Below are 17,313 nucleotides of genomic sequence, written 5' to 3' on the forward strand. Positions count from 1 at the left end.
TAATAAGATCCACATATGAAAAGTAGATTGCATTCAAATGAGAATCACAAAAGATTTTTTTAAACCATTAACGACGACTCCTAAGAAGTGTTGTTCGCAGGGCAATGTTTACAGACCAGTAGTATCACATACCCCCTCCCCCCCATTATAAGCATGTAGGCTACTTATTGACCATAAGTGACAGTGGATCTGTCCATATTGCATTGTGATTGGCTAGTTGTTACAAACACCTCCTCTTTCGTGGGCACAAGCTCAGAGCTGGATAGGGAAGTCCTAAATTGACAGATAACCACCGTCGTGTGATCGTTTAGCGCGATTGCCATTGTCTGGTTAAGTCAATCCAGATCAAGGGAACACATCCTGGATCTGTTTCTCTCAATAGCTAGTACAGTACTAGAGTCTCCAGGGATTGTTTAATACTATGAATTCAAATGGCTTCAAAGCTGTGATAGTGGCTGTAGAGAGTAGAGACTAACAATGAGGATGTTTCTTGTGTGCTGCTAACCTGTTCCCTTGCTTCTCCACTGGACGTGTGTGTGTGTGTGTGTGTGCGCATGTGCGTGCGTGCGCATGTGCGTGCGTGCCTGTGTGTGTGCGCCTGTCCTGTCCTTTCTGCAACTCATCCCCTCTCCTCCAGTCACTCTGGCAAGGTGAGCTCGTCTACAGCAGACAGACCTGCAGGGAGCTCAAAGAGCTACATGCCAACCAGACTCAAAACCCCAGTTAACATGAAATGTTTCCAATTATTATGACAGAAAATCAGCTTTACTTACCTGCAATACATTCTGTGTTACTCTCCTATTTTGAGGGTGTTGAAGTACTTGGCAAGTTAAATCAAGAGCACCTCTCCAAATATTACAAGTCTTTTCAAAGGTTGTATTATGTTTTCTCTCTCAGTAGGATAAGAAGCACATACTTGAAATGCTCGCCTGTCAACTCAGCAGATCGCCCTTCAATCATCTCTCAAACGTCTAACTCCAGTAGACAGGGCCAGGGAAGATAGATTATTGGATACTAGACATAACACGAGTATGACAGGACAAGAACCTAGTGTCGATACAGTCAATTTGTAGATTGTGGAATGTGTCAAGTTGGTGTAGTAAATTACCAAAAGTTGCCAACAACATGGCTTTCCAATGTACTATATTGTTTTCATATTAATTGCCTTGCTTTTAAGTTGATATATATATATTCATATGAACCATGCAGTCATGTTTCAAAGCTTTAAATCAGGGGTGCCCAAATTCTTTCCCATGAAGGGCCAAAACTCAATCTGGGTGGAGGGCCGAGGGCCAAAAATAAACGTTGTGGAATTACATTAAAATGTATTGTGTTTTATAGAAAATTAACATTCTAAATCTAAAATAACATTTCAATATAATAATCTACTTTTTATCTGTTTGGTAATTGTAATAATTTGCAATTGGTTATATATATTTAAAAAAACATCTGCATTTGTGGGGAGCTTAAACATTTAATCAGTAAACACCCAGTTAAAAACAGTTTTATTTTCCACCTTTTCTAATCAAGAGAGAAATTTGACTTAATTCACAACTTGGAAAATCCTCAAGGTACTTTGAAAATCAGCTTTATTGTCCATCTTTTGTTTTATTGTCCATCTTTTGTAAACAATTTGCCATGACAATTTGCAGGGATGCAATCTCAGGAGTGAACACAGTATCCGCAGCCACATTCAGACACTGTTTCACAAAGTCACCACATGAAAAAGCTCGTCCACCCTTTGCAGTCAGTGCAGATATCTGATAACTTGCCCGAGTTGCATTCTGGATAATAAAAAAAGTCGGGAGGGAACAAAAAAAAAAAAAAATCCAAATTCGTGGCGGGCCAAAACAGAGCCAAACTTGGCCCGCGGGCCCCAAATTGGTCAGCACTGCTTTAAATGATGCTAGCCCACACAATGCAAAGTCAAGAAAAAGTTGCAATAAATATGAAACCTTGTTTATTTACAGAATGCGAGTGATTAGGATGCATGAGCAGTATTTATATTAGTATGATGTCATTAGCAGCATACAACCTTTATTCATAAATCTCAGTGGTTGTAGCATTGTGGTGCACAAGCTCAGCGGCTGAGCTGAACTTTGAACATATTCATGAATATACCATGAATGTAATAACTGCGATGGGAGACACATTATTGCCATATTCTGAGATACATTCTCGTTGTTCTCCTTGAAAATCTACATGTGAGCAGGTGGTATTTTGTGTGTGCTTTTTATGAATTAATATGCAAATGATCAGCGGATGATGGCGGGTGAAACTGACCAGGCAGGGAATTCACATTTATGAGTATATGAAAACACTCAGTTCCATTCTGTAATGTCCAGCTAACCCTACTGTTAAATTGTATGAATATCTTCTTATGACGATAACAGTGGAACACGCCAGGTCGTCTCATCTCGGCCACCTCCCTCCCCTCCCTCTTGCTACGTTCCTCCGGCCGCTCCCCCTCGCTGCACATGGTACGCTCCGTCAGCTCACAGTACTTCACCTGTCCTGTCGTCACTGGGAGTGGTGAAACGTTTGCTCACTGAAAACCGGTCACTGGGGTGATGTTTGGTCCTGAAAGGCACATGAAGTTATGAGGATTATTGTATTTTTACCACATAAAAACTAGCACAAATTCACAAGATTTTAATCTGCCTAGAATGGGATCTTCACTCTTCTTCTGGTTTCATCACAGTTCTTCTTCTGGTGTTGGTTGTATGTTGGCATTGGCATTCACAATGTTTGGTAGTACTCCAGTCCATAATGAAAACGCCTGTCTGATTATCTATAGTAAGCTGTAGGCTGTTCACTTGTTTATTCCTCTTTTTTCTTTCCTCTCCACCCTCCTCTCCTCTCCATTCCCACACATTCCTGCCTCTGTCAGCAGACACTCCGGCTCAGCCTCTCCCCCTCTCTGTCCAGCGGTGATGTCAGCGAGGCGGGCTTGTCCTCCCAGGGTGCACTGGGGCCCCCCGTCGTGCCTCAGCCCGGCGGGTCACCTGCGCCGATGGCACCCCGAGCAAGGTGTCTTTATTATTATAGTGTTTTTGTGCACAGTGCATTTGAAAGTATGATTGGTGTCATTGAAAACAGGATATATCTTGTTTTTCGTTGAGTGTATGTTTTCTATGAACCAGTGAGATACCGTCAAAAGCTGAGCTACTGGGACAGTGTGTTTCTGATTTTCTGCTGCCTTTAATATGGTAACCATATTGCCCATCACCTTCTGATTACAGGTCTTTATTGGCCTATTTATTAAACCATTGGTTTAATAGGCCAATAAAGACCTGTTGATGTATGTCACAAGCCACTGTTGACTCTATGTTACACTTCATTTATTTTTTAATTTGTCATCACGTGCATTGTCTTAATGCACCTGTTGTCATTGTGTGACCAGGTGGAACCTGCCATGTCCAAGCAGGTAGTTATCATCTAATGGCTTCATGCATGCTGACGCTATCTGGCACCATTGTTGACTAACAAACTCTTCAATCATGGAGGCCCCAGCCAGCACTACTCCTCAGTACTTCATCATGTGCTTTTGTAATGTCTCCACACAGTGCTTGGTTTGACTCAATGTCATGGTCATGATGCATGCTTTTACATTTGGAGGCAATGGACTTGGGCAATGTTGACTGTGAGCAGGAAATAGCTTCTTCCTTCACTACTGCATTGCACTTCCCTGCTTCTTTTGACAGAGGGTGCTGTTGAGGCCCTCTCTTAAAAGGTTTTAAGCCACATAATGGATTAAAATGGACAAAAATTCACAGTAATCACAATTCTGGGTTTTTGGGTCTCCATTAAATAAATGAAAACAAGTCATGGTAATCAGAGCCAGCCTTCTTTGTCTCGTTCAATCATACAATCAGACTGATTGCATGTCTTCCTCGAAATGTCCGTAGGCTATTATTAAATGATGTATTAATTGTATTCCTGACAGGACAGGTGAAGTTCATATGCGTATCATCTGAAGTCTCTGTGATAGTAATAGCAAGTTGTGACGGTCTTTGATCTTCTATCTCCAAATTCCTGATAGATAGCCTAAATAAATGAATAACATTCTCCTTCTCTCTCCTGATCCCTCCCTCTTACTTTCTCTCTCTCTCCTCGCACGGCGCACACCCGAGGTAGCCTACAATGTAGGTCTAACAAAACACATTCTTAGAATCATATAGCCTATAAAACCTCTGGGAATTGTTTTCCATCCCGGGAGGCTATTAGCCTACCAGAGTGTCCAGGAGGCTTGGCAATACAATTTGAACCGTTTGATTTGGCAAACGACCCAGAGGTGTGAATACACCCTGGAAATGTCATAGGCTACTTCTGCAGTGTCTACTGTATATAGAGAGGACACAGTAAGCTAAGTCGTGTGTGTGTGTCTGTGTGTGTGTGTGTCTGTGTGGGTGGGGGGGGTGTTGTTGGGACCTGTGCATGTGCCTGTGGGGGGGGGGGGAGGGCTATCTCTCTCTCTCTCTCTCTGTCTCTCTCTCTTCAGTCAGTATGGGTCATGGTTACATAGCAGAAGATGCTGTGGAGGGCTATCTGTCCAAACTGTGCACCAGGAGTAGTTCCAGTCACAGGCCTGCTCATCGGTCAGGTATAAGGCTCCTTCATCAACACAGAGGCTAATCTAACATCCTTTTTTGTAAACTATCTTTTGCTCTCTTGGGCGTGTTCATTAGGCCATTCTGGATGAGATTCACAGCTATCAGACAAACAGTCAAACAGCAGCAGGTTGTAATTTATAACCAGGCTGCATCCTGGACACCTAACACACAAAATAACACAATACTGTTAACCTTCTTATGCTCTGCCCCCAAATTGGCTAAACGTGTCTGTTGAGTTGTGTCTAGCCTTCATGTCATGTGATATCATGCACTGCTGAATCTGATATATCATGTGATCTGGTGGAGTCACATTATAATCTGATATATCATGTGATCTGGTGGAGTCACATTATAATCTGATATATCATGTGATCTGGTGGAGTCACATTATAATCTGATATATCATGTGATCTGGTGGAGTCACATTATAATCTGATATATCATGTGATCTTGTGGAGTCACATTATTTGATGCTAATCACTGCCACCCCCCCAAACTCTGTCTCCACAACAGAGCTCTGCCCAGAGGGATTTTGTTGTCATGGCAACCCGGACCCCCCAAATGGATGAGTCTACTGCAGCAGCTGGAAGCTCATTGGACAAGGACTGGGTCACTGAGCACGCCCGGCACGTAGCCACATAGGGACAGGTCAATAATAACAAAGTCATTCTCCCAGCACGGTGTGATGATGAGTTGCTGTGTGCTTCTACGTGTCCAGGATGCTGCCTGGAGGTCTGTGTGTACTAGGAGTCTTTATCATCACTGATACCGATGCCAAAGACACACTGAACACACTCCGAAAGGTCAGATTCATACAAGGACACAAACGCTTGGAGGATACTTTCATCATATTGGTTAAAGTTTTGGACATTTATAGGCTACATGCAGGTCTAAGGGCTATGCTAAATTAATTGATTAATACAATAAACAAGACTACACCCCTAGACACATTCTCACATGTGTTTTTTCCCATTAGGGTCTTAAATCTAAAAAGAACAAAATCAGTAGAGCTTCTTCTAGTAACATAATTGTGAATATCTCTGAAACAATTAAAGTAATTAGAGAGGTATTTGGGAACCTTATTATGCACAATCTTATGAGTCAGACCCAATTTGATTTGAATGACTCTTTTCTCAACTGGCAGCCAATTTAGTTGCTGAAAGAAAGCTGGCACTAAGTGAGTGCGTGGAGGTATCTTTAACACCACCCTAATTAATTTGTTTTGGGCAGTCTGTAGTTTGTTTTTAAGGCGCTGCGGTGTACTATTATACCAGGAGGTGGCAGCGTAATCAGGAGGTGGCAGCCTGTGTGTGTGTGTGTGTGTGTAGCTGGTTTTTGCAGTGGAACAACTGATCTCCGGGGATCGCCTGTGGAGCCCCGCGGACGACGACGTCACAGATCACATCACGCTGCACGTCAACCCCAAAACCAGGAAGTATCCTTCTCCACAGCCATCTGATTGGATCAGATAGCCCCCAATAGATGGATGGATAGAGATGAAGGGATACGACCGATATGCTCTAGCATCAAAGTATTATACATGGTACAGAATACACAGGAAATGATGAGTTTTTGTGGCTGTTCCTTAACTCACCATGTCAGAACCATCTGCAGAACCTTTGATGTCAGAGACCCCAAGGTTAGTTTACATAGCATGCTGTCAGAAAGTATTCAACCTCTTTTCAGTGACACTCCAAATCAGGTTAAGGTTTTGAATGTCCTTAAGATTTCTCCAATTAAGTGTAATTAAAGCAGCTACGAGCAACTTTTTCGATTGTTATTAAACAGTATAAATTTAATATCAATGCATCACATCTTACCTCTAATAGTCGACGAGAGCAACGCAGAGTAGTCTCGCTTGAACCCTGAGTGAATCGGCCAGTGTTAGTGTGTCTGTAGCCAGGGCAGATCAGGAAGTGAAATGAAACGGTTTGCAGCAGCCACTTCGGCCATAACCACAAAATAACTTCCAAAAACCTGTTAGAATATAACGAGAGATGTTCCCGCGAGTATGCGTGGCGTTCACATTGTTTATGTTATGTTGCTAGGCAGCGCAAACGGCGTTGGAAGGCAGCTGCGTTTCACTTCCTTGTTTCACTTCCGCGTTTCACTTCCGGGTTACCCGGTCCGGTCGCTCTAGAGAGCCCCCTGTTGGCGCGAGTTTAGACAGACTATAGACTTAATAATCACCTAAGGGAGCAATCTCAGATACACACGGCTTTGGTCTCGTCGACTATTAGAGGTAAGATGTGATGCATTGATATTAAATTTATACTGTTTAATAACAATCGAAAAAGTTGCTCGTAGCTGCTTTAAGTGGTTATGCCCACCTGTTGTTCCAATCTATACCTTTTAGATCATCTGTTTATTTCCAATGCATGATACACAAATAGCTGAATAAGATGTAATGTAATCATCTGGCTGTAAGTTAACGAGATTGTGATTGGCTGTTTCAGAGCACGGCCAAGCCTGCTGATTGGAAGTACCAGTCCGGTGTGTGTTCTTCCTGGATTATGGTGTCATGTTGTCTAGATTTGGACATGATGTTGGCACTGCCAGAGGACCGAACCAGCACAGAAAGCATGGAGAAATGTCTCATGGTTAGCAGGCACGCACGCACACACACACACACACACAGTATGATATTCCTACTCTGCTCCCTTTTACTTTTACATTGTGACCGTATAGTGTACATTGATTGGAGTTGGTCCCTGGTTGCTGCTCCTAGTTCTAGGAAGCTTCCTAGTAGAGGATGGGTCAAATGCAGAGGATGAATTTCCCCATGGGGATTAATAAAGGATAACTTAACTTATAACAATATCCACTACACTCTTATCATATACAAATATATTCTTGCATTTAAACAAAAGCATACATATCACTGACTCTAAATGCTCAGTTTTACACAACAATATTTTTGCTTTACTACCACCTTTTTGGTTCCCAAAAAATGCAAGCACGTACTGTAACTAACACATGCAAGTCTCAGCAGTCTTCACAAAAGGATTTTCACCCAATTAACTGGTGATTTACATAGCATATAATACAGCACTTTTAACACATGTTAACATACCTGTAATAGTAGGACAAACACAACCACACTCGGTAGGCACTTTAATTAGAACATAAGAATTCAGATAAATTATCGTTGTTGGTCTCAAATTAAACAGAAGGTGAAATGTATACATTAATTATTCATTAATCATTCATACTGTTACTCTTACACACATGCAAAGATGCACACAGTTACAGAACCCATACAGACATTCAATTCAGCAGCTTGACTGGAACTGTTCTCAGGTCAGGTCTTTTGTTTCAGGAGGGACTGAAAGCGTGGGCGCACCAGATTGAGGACGGAGTTTGTCTGATTGATGGCAAGAGGCTGCCGGTTGACAAAGAGATCACAGCAGGCCAGGTGAAGGACTCCTGTCACCTAATGATCTAAATCAATATGAAACTGAATCTAAACAATACAACTCGTTCTCTGATTGGAGGGAGGACAGGAGGGAGAATCTAACTCTGGCTTTTCTCTGCAGAGGAGGAACGTGAAACAGACTCTCACTGCTCAGCTGCTCGTCACACCGGTAAAACACACACACACACACACACACACACACACACACATACACACACACACACACACACACACACACACACACACACTAGTGTTTTATAAAGGCAACCTGGTCGATGTCACCTCAGCAAGGAAAGACATTGGCTCCAATGTGAATGCTGCAGTACATGTCACAGGGTTCCTACGCAGGTCTGGAAAGTCTGGAAAACTATTCAAGATGAATTTGATCATTTCCAACTATTGAATAGATTGGTGATTTGAAGAAAAAAAAAGTCTGCAAAAGCTTGTGGTTCACGTCTGATACTCAGATAATTATGGTAAAATCGGGCTTCTCTAGTCCAATGGTTCTCAACCTTTTTGAACCGTGACTCCCAAAAAACTTTAGGCTGGGGTTCGCGACCCCCCCTCCCGCCACAACCCAACCCAATGACATTGCGCACGCATTTACACACTGATTTCACTCGCTCACTGAACTCGTTTTTATAGTTTATATAGCTTTATAATACATTAAACCATTGGTATGGGAGATTTCATCATCATGGGAGAAAAATAATTTATTTTCTTTTTTCTCTTTTGACAATCATCCTGCGACCCCCCAAAATAATCTTGTGACCCCCTGGGAGGGAGGGGAGAACCACTGCTGTAGTCTACCAACCACTCAAAGCGCTTTAGTGCTGACATTCACACACACACCCATGACGGCAAGCTACGACGCAGGGTGCTGCGCAACCATCGGGAGCAATTTGGGGTTCAGTATCTTGCCTAAGGTCACTTTGACAAGTGGACTGGAGGAACCGGGAATCGAACCACCGATGATCGGCGGACCGACCTCCTCGTTAGTGGACGGCTGTTACAGGGCGTCTTGGAATAGCTGGTTAGTCAACAGCGCCGCCCTGTGATCAGTTCTAATATCAGAGTTTAACCCCGGAAGTGCGGCGCTGTTGACTAACCAGCTATTCCAAGACGCCCTGTAACAACGGCCCGCTCTACCTCCTGAGCCACAGCCGCTCCACAGCGTTGAGGTTGTTGTAGAGCCACTTTGAGTCCACAGTTGATGTTGATGTGAAGAATAATGCTCAGAGGGATGCTCGTATTTACCCAGCCACTGCATTATATCAAATCAATTCACCAAAATCAAAACCAGTCAAGAACATGGTTAGAACACACGCCTGGAAAAATATGGAACTTTTAAAATGGAAAACCGTGTAGGAACTAGAGAGCTGCGCGGGCCTGAAATCTCGGCCCGAGCCCCCCCCGGCCCGTGACATGCAGGCCCGTGCCCGACCCGGCCTGGATGAGTCATGAAAGTAATTGGCCCGAGCCCGTTGCGAAGCCCGACATCAATATCACGATATGACAACACATCTCTCTCTCTCCCTCTCTGTGCATGCTGCCGTGCTGCTGAACTCGTTGGTCCAAAACGTTGCTAGACTGTGTTGCCTATAAAGACAACCACTGCAGCTTTCTCTCTGTCTCTCTCTCCCCCTCTCACACACGCTACCGTGGCCTATCAAAATCCAGACATATTGTCTCGAGAAAGAGAACGTTAGATCGTTTAATTGCCAACAGCAACAATGCCCACAAACTGAAACATTATGTCACTCAAGCATATAGAAATTAAAACAGCAGACTTAAGCTGTGTTCACACCAAGATATTTATTTTTCGCTCTGTCGCTTGATTCAACCCTTTGGAATCGCTCTGTCGCTCTGTTTAAATCGCTCGTCAACAGGCACATGAATTGACGGAGATGTGGGGGCTATAACGTTACGCAATGTCATGATATTTGTCCACTACGAGCCACCATCATTGTTTACAAGCTAAAGCCTATCAGTGTGCTCCTAATGCGAGCTCCATACCGGTAGGACAGACTTCACTTCATGTCAGCTGTCAGCCTGTCAATCAGCTGTCAATGCGGTTTGTTGCCACAGAATAAACCAGCGGTTTGTTCCAAGCCAGAGTGATCCTTGACTCGCTCTCACACGGCAGCCAATCAGCGTTGAACAGCGAGCGACTGATGCCAGCGTAATTTCGCTCGAGTTGGGATATTTCATCTCGAGCGACGAGCGTATTTTCTCCCTATCGCTCTGTCTCTGTTGCTCGGACGCCCAGCGATATTTCTCCCAGGCGAATATACGCTCAATCGTTCGTTTGCATTGACTTTTTATGTAAACTCGACGCCAGCAAAAAACTTTAATAGGTCGGTGTGAACGCAGCTTTAGATTCACATGTCCTCTTACTCCCTGATGAAGGCTCCTGTGTGAGCAGAAACATGTTGGTGTGTTTTTTAATCTATAGCCATGTTTAAGATAAAGGCTTTTTAACATTTTCTACTAAAAAGACCAGTGTTGCTGTGGGATTTTTTTAAGGTTTGCTCGCTTCCACTCTCCACAAAAGGTTTTTTCTTGCGGGAGACAAACTTTATTTTTCTATAAGACACAGCACCTATCCGGACGAGCCTAGGACCACTCTGGAACCTGAAGCGCAGCAGCCAGTGTCCGTTCTGCTTTACTACTCCAGCCTGGGCCAATAACAGGACCTGTTATTGCCCGGGACAAGAGTAAGTACTCACTAGGCTCTTTCACACACAGATCGTGGCAAAAAAGCAGTTTAGGAGTCCCGCAAAGCCCGCAGCCTCGCCACAGAAATTGCTTTCACACAGAGCCAAGAAGCACGGCCACATTCCCGTGCTGCAGTGTACTTTCAGGTGAAATCCCCTGCTCCCGGATTGAAAGGCAAGCACCACTCGCATGGTGGGCGGACTCGCCTTAATATCAAAACGCATGCATCTGCTCCTCAGACCAACTCGCCACAGACGGCTATTCACCTTATTCTTTGCTCACACATGGACGCTTCCGCATTACGTCATTTCGTAATAGTATTTCCGTTTTGACTTGCCAAAAACCCCGCAGGCAAAATGGCCGCGCACACTCCCCTCCTAAAGTGGCAAAATTACTCCCCCATAAACTAACATATCTTGGCCAATACGTATGTAACATACAAAATAAAACAACCCGTAATATCTTAATTTTATGTAGAATGCAGAGGACATGTAACTGTTTAGTTAAACTTGCATTCCAGGAATATTGTGCTCTAAAGATGACGTTAGTGGAGTCGAGGCTGTTGCGTCCTGAAACCCACATAACCTAATGTGTGGTTTGGCGTAACCTACGTATGTGCGAGATAGAAACGTTATGAATATAGCCACGTTACAAACAACAAACTAACGCTGGTGATCCGTATGGAAACAGTGTTACTCAAAATGGTTAAAAGTTATATAAATTTGGGAGGTACGGTGGTGCAGTGGTAAGCACTATCGCCTCACAGCTCGAAGGTCGTGGGTTCGATTCCCACCTGGGACGAGGTGAACGCTGAAGGAATGCGTGCCCGTCCGCATGTCCTCGAGTGCCCACCGCCCGGGTGGGGTCGGCAAAAGGGCCTTTCTGTGTGGAGTTTGCATGTTCTCCCCGTGCCTCCCGGGGGTTTCCTTCACATAGGAACCCCCTTCACAAAAACATGCAATATCCTGGTTGCTAATGTGGTTCCTCCTCTGGTCGTTAAGGGCGCCTGTTCAGAGGGAGGGGAACTGGTTGGAATAGCGTGAACCTCCCACGTGCTATGTCCTACCGGTGAAGCTTCCTCTATCAGGTGAAAAGAAGCGGCTGGCTGACTGCCCATGTCTCGGAGGAAGCAGTGAGCCAGTCTCGGCTCTCCCCAGATCGGCAGAGGATGGAGTAGCAACCAGGATTGAGAAATCAAAGCTATTTTCACACATGAACTCCGGATCAGGTGAGGGTTGCTCCCCACTGAGCCTGCCCCGGATGATATGTGAAGTGTACCCTTTCACACATGAGGCATGTTGCTTTCACACATGAGTAGCACCTCCGCAGAGTTTGTAAAGTAGAGAGGGGGCGGGCAGCGGGGGTGGGGGAATTTGGGCATGACCACACGAGTTGTGAAAACGAAAAATACATAATGGGCGATAACTGCCTAACGTTCACGGCATATAATCGTTTGCGCATAACGTTAGTAAGTAATTAATTAAACAACCCTACAACTCACGCCCAGATGCATCGATTTCATCGAGTCGCAAGCACTACAAACAAAACAGGTCTTTGCTATGTTCAGTCCTAAAATGCATCCAACCTACTAGAATTATACAGAATACAGGAAGCTAGACGTTTTTACCTTCAAAATAAAATAAATGTTGTATTACTTAGTAACAAAAAATCAGAATGTCGACTCACTACGGGTTAAAATTGACTTTTCGAAGGGAGCAGATATTCTTCCAGTTTATCTCCGTTCTGTATCTTTCGAAACACACACAAAAAACATTACACGTGCATTTACTTTATTTAATTGCCATTATTGCGAAGGTTATACCCGGAAGTTTTCGTTATATACTGCCTGACTTGACGCTACTTGGAATTTGCGGTTCTGCCATTGAATCTTCACAAACGCTGTGTACACGTTAAATCAAAGACATGAACGCAACCAGATCGAGATACCCTACCTAGCGATGTCCAATACTGGGAAGCGGGACGACCCTCGCGTCCAAAAATGCTTATTAAATGTGTGTGCTGTGCGAAGCAGACATGAAATCAGATCAGAGCCATGAGCCTTTCAATCCAGCTGGATTGCTGTTGGCTGTCGCACACGGAGCAGTTTTGAGCTTCATTTGGAAACCAAATGGCATGTGTTTTTTGCTCGCTCATTCACATCGACTATTTATATAATAATAATCTGTCACGATCGTCTCTGTCCTCATGCACTCACGAGCTGACTACTTCACGGAGCTCTGGAGGGGGGGGGGGGGGGGGGATCCACTCCTACGGCTGGGGCTACACTTCCCTCCGGATAGGACGAGGATCCGCGGGAGCGCGCATGAGCCACATGCACACATTCACACATGACAGCCATCCGGATAGCCTCTAGATAACTCCTGAATTCCAGACATGTGTGAAAGCAGCTCAAGTGAGCACTAATGGGGGATAAAATGGGATAAAAAAATCGGGGGGGGGAAAAAAAAAAGTTATATCAATTTGGTCATTCAGTGGCACTTTACTGCCATATAACATAACTAACTAGCGGCTAATATTAGCCACATAAGGCAACTAGCGCTGAACCGGAAGAACAAATATGTTTGCGTTGAACGTGGAAGAGAGAAAAAGTGGGTGTGGTGAATAAGGTGAATAGCCCTCTGAAGCTTATTATTATATCCGTTAATTTTACCTACCGTACTAATGTCAACATCGTTTGAGCATAAAGCCTAACCGCACGGAGCATTCCTCCTGGCGTCCCTGCAGTCATGATTGTATAGGCTACTTTTTTTTACTTTCACTCGTGCACTTTCTTGCTACATGAGGTGATTTCCCCTGTAATTTTTTTATGAATGAGCTGACCATTCGCACCTTTTCCGGCTTGCTGCGACACGCTTTCAAATGGAGGCGGGTTGCCAGGTAACCCGGCACTGTTACTACCTCCCGTCGCGGGACAAAAGGCGTAAAACAATTATCCACCAACGCGCGTTCACGACTTTCACATCGGAGGCGCAAATCCTATTTTCCGTGCATTTTTCGGCTTTCAAGGCCGGTGTGAAAGAGCCTACCGAATTGCGGCGGACACATTTGGCTCATTTCCACCACATTTTACTGCCCTGCACAGCTCGTCACCAGTCGGCTCTACTCGTTTCGGCCCGATGGATGTTCTGCTTCGACCGCAGATCATCTGCCCCCGCCCACAGCTGGTCGTCATAGCGACCGCATATCTGTCCTTCGCTTATAGCCGAAGTAGGCTATAACATCACGTTACAATTAAATCCATCCACAGAACTTTTAAACTGTTTATGAAATACTGGTGCCTCTAAATGACCTACAGTGTACATGGGCAAATGTGACAATCGGCCAGGAGATGCATGCGCTGCGCTGCGCGGGGACGGGAGAGGCGCTACAGACAGAGTGTGAAGCCTGTACCCCGGCGGCCTCTCACCGGGCAAGACCGCGGCTTCAGCAAGACCCGCCTGCGGCCCAGCGGAGCGCTGCACAGGAGCTTCCTGAGCAGCGGACTTTTTTCACACTCAAAACAATTGAAACCACCGCCAAGATTTTATTTCACCAGAGGCGAAGGCAGCAACACAAAAGACTGATGGAAATATACATAACAGAAGAGAAGGTAAGCCCACTAAACTGGTATGCAGCATTGCATTGACAGTCAGTAGATAGAGTAAACACGATTCTGCCTGACCAATCAGTCGTCAACAATGTTTTCATGTCACTGTATGGTACCGGGTTGACAGAATAGAACCCCGACGAGGCAGGTACGAAAAGTAGCACGACTCAACCCCAATACAACCCGGGCTGGGACGGTTTTAACCGGTGGAATGAGACAATTTATCGAGTCGAGCGGAGCGGGATCGCGCTACTACCTGTGGTGGAAATGGGCCAATTGAGGCCGGCTGCGGGGCCAGGCAGGGTGGGGAGAGCATTGTGCTTGTGTACAGAAGATTAGCTGTGGGTTTCCTGTCCTCCAACAGAACAAGGTGTGTGGCACTGGGACGACGGCCTGTGATTGGGCGAGCTACGTCGGAGAAGCAAGAGTCATCTGTGAAAGCAAGGGGGAAGCCATTGGACCGCAGCAGAGGGGTGGTGTTGCGACATGCCCCTCTCTCGAGTTAAAGTGTAACTAACCCCCAAAACACTTTTTTTCATTTGACACCAAACTGTTGCCATTTGACCATTTGTATCATTTTTCAGCAGCATATCTGGCATAAGCGCCCTCTAAGGGTGTAACACTGCTTTTTTTTCTTTTCTCAAATGAATGGGAGATTAGGAACACACTGACGTCACAGTGTTCCCAAAGACTATGGGATTTCAAGATAGTTACTCCACTACTCCCCCTGTACCCTTTCGGCTCCTCACAACTCCAAGCCTATTCCTATTGAAGTTTGCTCTTAAAATACTGAACCAAACGTCGTCAAAGTTGGCACATGTCTTAATTATAGTTAGTTTCCCGCTGAATGTGTCATTACTTTATTAATATCTTACCTGGATAAGCTCGAATGATGATGTTTATATTATCAGTCCGAGTTGAAAGCACTGTCTCCAGCCCAGGCAGGCGGGAGAGAGTCGTACTGTAAACCTCATGGACGAGCCCCAAGCTCCGGGAGCGCGCGCAGCAGCAGCTGGGCTCTCTGTGCTCTGAGAGCAGAGAGAGCACAGTCTGACATTTCCGCGGCTATCAGTCCGACTTGGAAGCACTTTCTCTCGGCCAGTCAAACGGGAGAGTCTGCTCTCTCATGCACCCGCGGGGGCGCGCAGCAGCAGCAGCACACAGCAGCAGTGAGAGGTGGGGGCTTTCAACAGTCTGACATTTCAGCAAACAAATCTCGTCGCAGTTTAGCGGACATGTAAAATATAACGCTATACTACGACGTGACAACGTGACAAAGCTTCTCTAAACATATCAGCTAATATAATATCATCACTGTGTACAAGCAACGCCAACTTCTCAGGAAATCAAGTCAGCAGAGCAGAGCGACTGGCTCTGTCTGTGTGTGTGTGCTCATCGGGGGGATTTGCATAGGAACAGTCTGTGAGGAGGAGAAGAGCTCTGCGCTGCCTCCTGCGCCCTGAGAGGAAAATCAGAGGTGCTGTAACTTTCAACAAGAATCACGAAAAGCCCCAAAACGCAAATTAAAAACGGATTTCATTGCGCGGTTTATCTCTAGTTAGACGAGGGAATTACGTGGAGAAATCTCGCATTGTGTTACCCCAGAGCGAGAGGTTTGTCCTCACTGTGCTGTGTGCTGAGAGCAGCGAGGCTCTTTAAACAGAAGTTTAGACAAGCCACGCACACACACATGGGACAAAATGGGACAAAAATAATTAAATTTCTAGTTCGCCACTGAATGGCCAAATTGATATAACTATCAACAATTTTGAGCAACACTCTTTCCATACATGCCACCAGCGTTGGCTAGTTGTTGATATTTATAAAGATATTGCCCCTCTCAAAAAAAATATTTTTGAGGCGGTAGGCAAACTGTAATGGCGTCCATTTCCGAAAAAAAATCTTGACTTGAACACAGCCAAAGAGTTTAGTATAGACAAGAGCATATGTCATTTCTTGGTTTTTTCCATAGGTATTTTCAAATCACTGTTCTGATACATATCTGGGGGGTTAGTCCCCCTTTAAGTACCCCTTGCTCCCTTCCTCCTGTCCAGCATTTTATAAGAACACGGCGATTGCCATATTTTAGACCTGTTTTTAGCGTTTTATCTGGGACATTTTTATTTATAGTGTTGATCTTAATGGGCCCTTTTACCCCCAGCCACTTTTAAAATATTCCGTAGTTCCACCTGCTGTCACCAGGACCACTGGGACTTTTGACTGCTATTGCAGCACATCCCCCTAGCCTCGACCCAATTACTGTGAGATTTGTCGAGCTTAATACCTACGGGTTCCTATCACGAGTGATTAGCATGCAGAGTGGCTATTAATTCGCAGTGGACGTTTTGCAGTGGATATTTGCCTTAAAGTTAACTTGAGTGGCAGTGGTGGCTGACGCTGTGTTTGATCTTTAAAGGATACCGGAGAGCAAGCGGGAGGACTGAGACAAGTGGACCTGGATCTTCAGTCAGTGGAGCTGGGCTGGGTCACCTATTTTTATAAATAAACATTGTTATTCCCTTTTTACCTTGGTTGTAGTTTTTATCTCTGCTTACTCCTGATTTTAAACAAACCTGTGCAGCTTTTAATCTTTCAGAACTAGAGTTCCTAGGCTCTGCTGCAAGCCTAGGTGGCGTTGTCGGGCAACATTTTATTAAAGACCCTTTTAAGCATTTGTAAAAGTTGGCCACGTTGGCCCAATGTATTTTTCTATTTCATAAATTAATTTAAAAAATCCACCTAAAACCCCATGGTATTCTCTAAGATAACCATGTATATTAGATTTTAATGTGCATGGATGATAATGGAATTATAGGCTACATGACCCCCTTTTTTCTACAGAGAGCAAACAGAGATATATAGAGAAAAGAGAAATGTTTATACACACACACACACACATATATATATATATACCGTATATATATATATATATATATATATATATATATATATATATATAT

At 44.5% G+C, this 17,313-nt stretch overlaps 1 pseudogene across 1 annotated transcript; it reads left to right on the plus strand.

Moving 5' to 3' along the window:
* The first annotated feature begins 4,506 nt into the window (after positions 1-4,506).
* Positions 4,507-8,058, plus strand: LOC310800735 (protein odr-4 homolog; annotated as a pseudogene). The gene is made up of 7 exons: positions 4,507-4,603; positions 5,127-5,243; positions 5,324-5,416; positions 5,942-6,048; positions 6,216-6,252; positions 7,070-7,213; positions 7,933-8,058. The product of its transcript is annotated as a protein odr-4 homolog (transcript).
* The last annotated feature ends 9,255 nt before the right edge of the window (positions 8,059-17,313 follow it).

The sequence above is a fragment of the Poromitra crassiceps genome, assembly GCF_964638095.1.
Source record: "Poromitra crassiceps genome assembly, contig: HAP1_SCAFFOLD_57, whole genome shotgun sequence".
NCBI lineage: Eukaryota > Metazoa > Chordata > Actinopteri > Beryciformes > Melamphaidae > Poromitra > Poromitra crassiceps.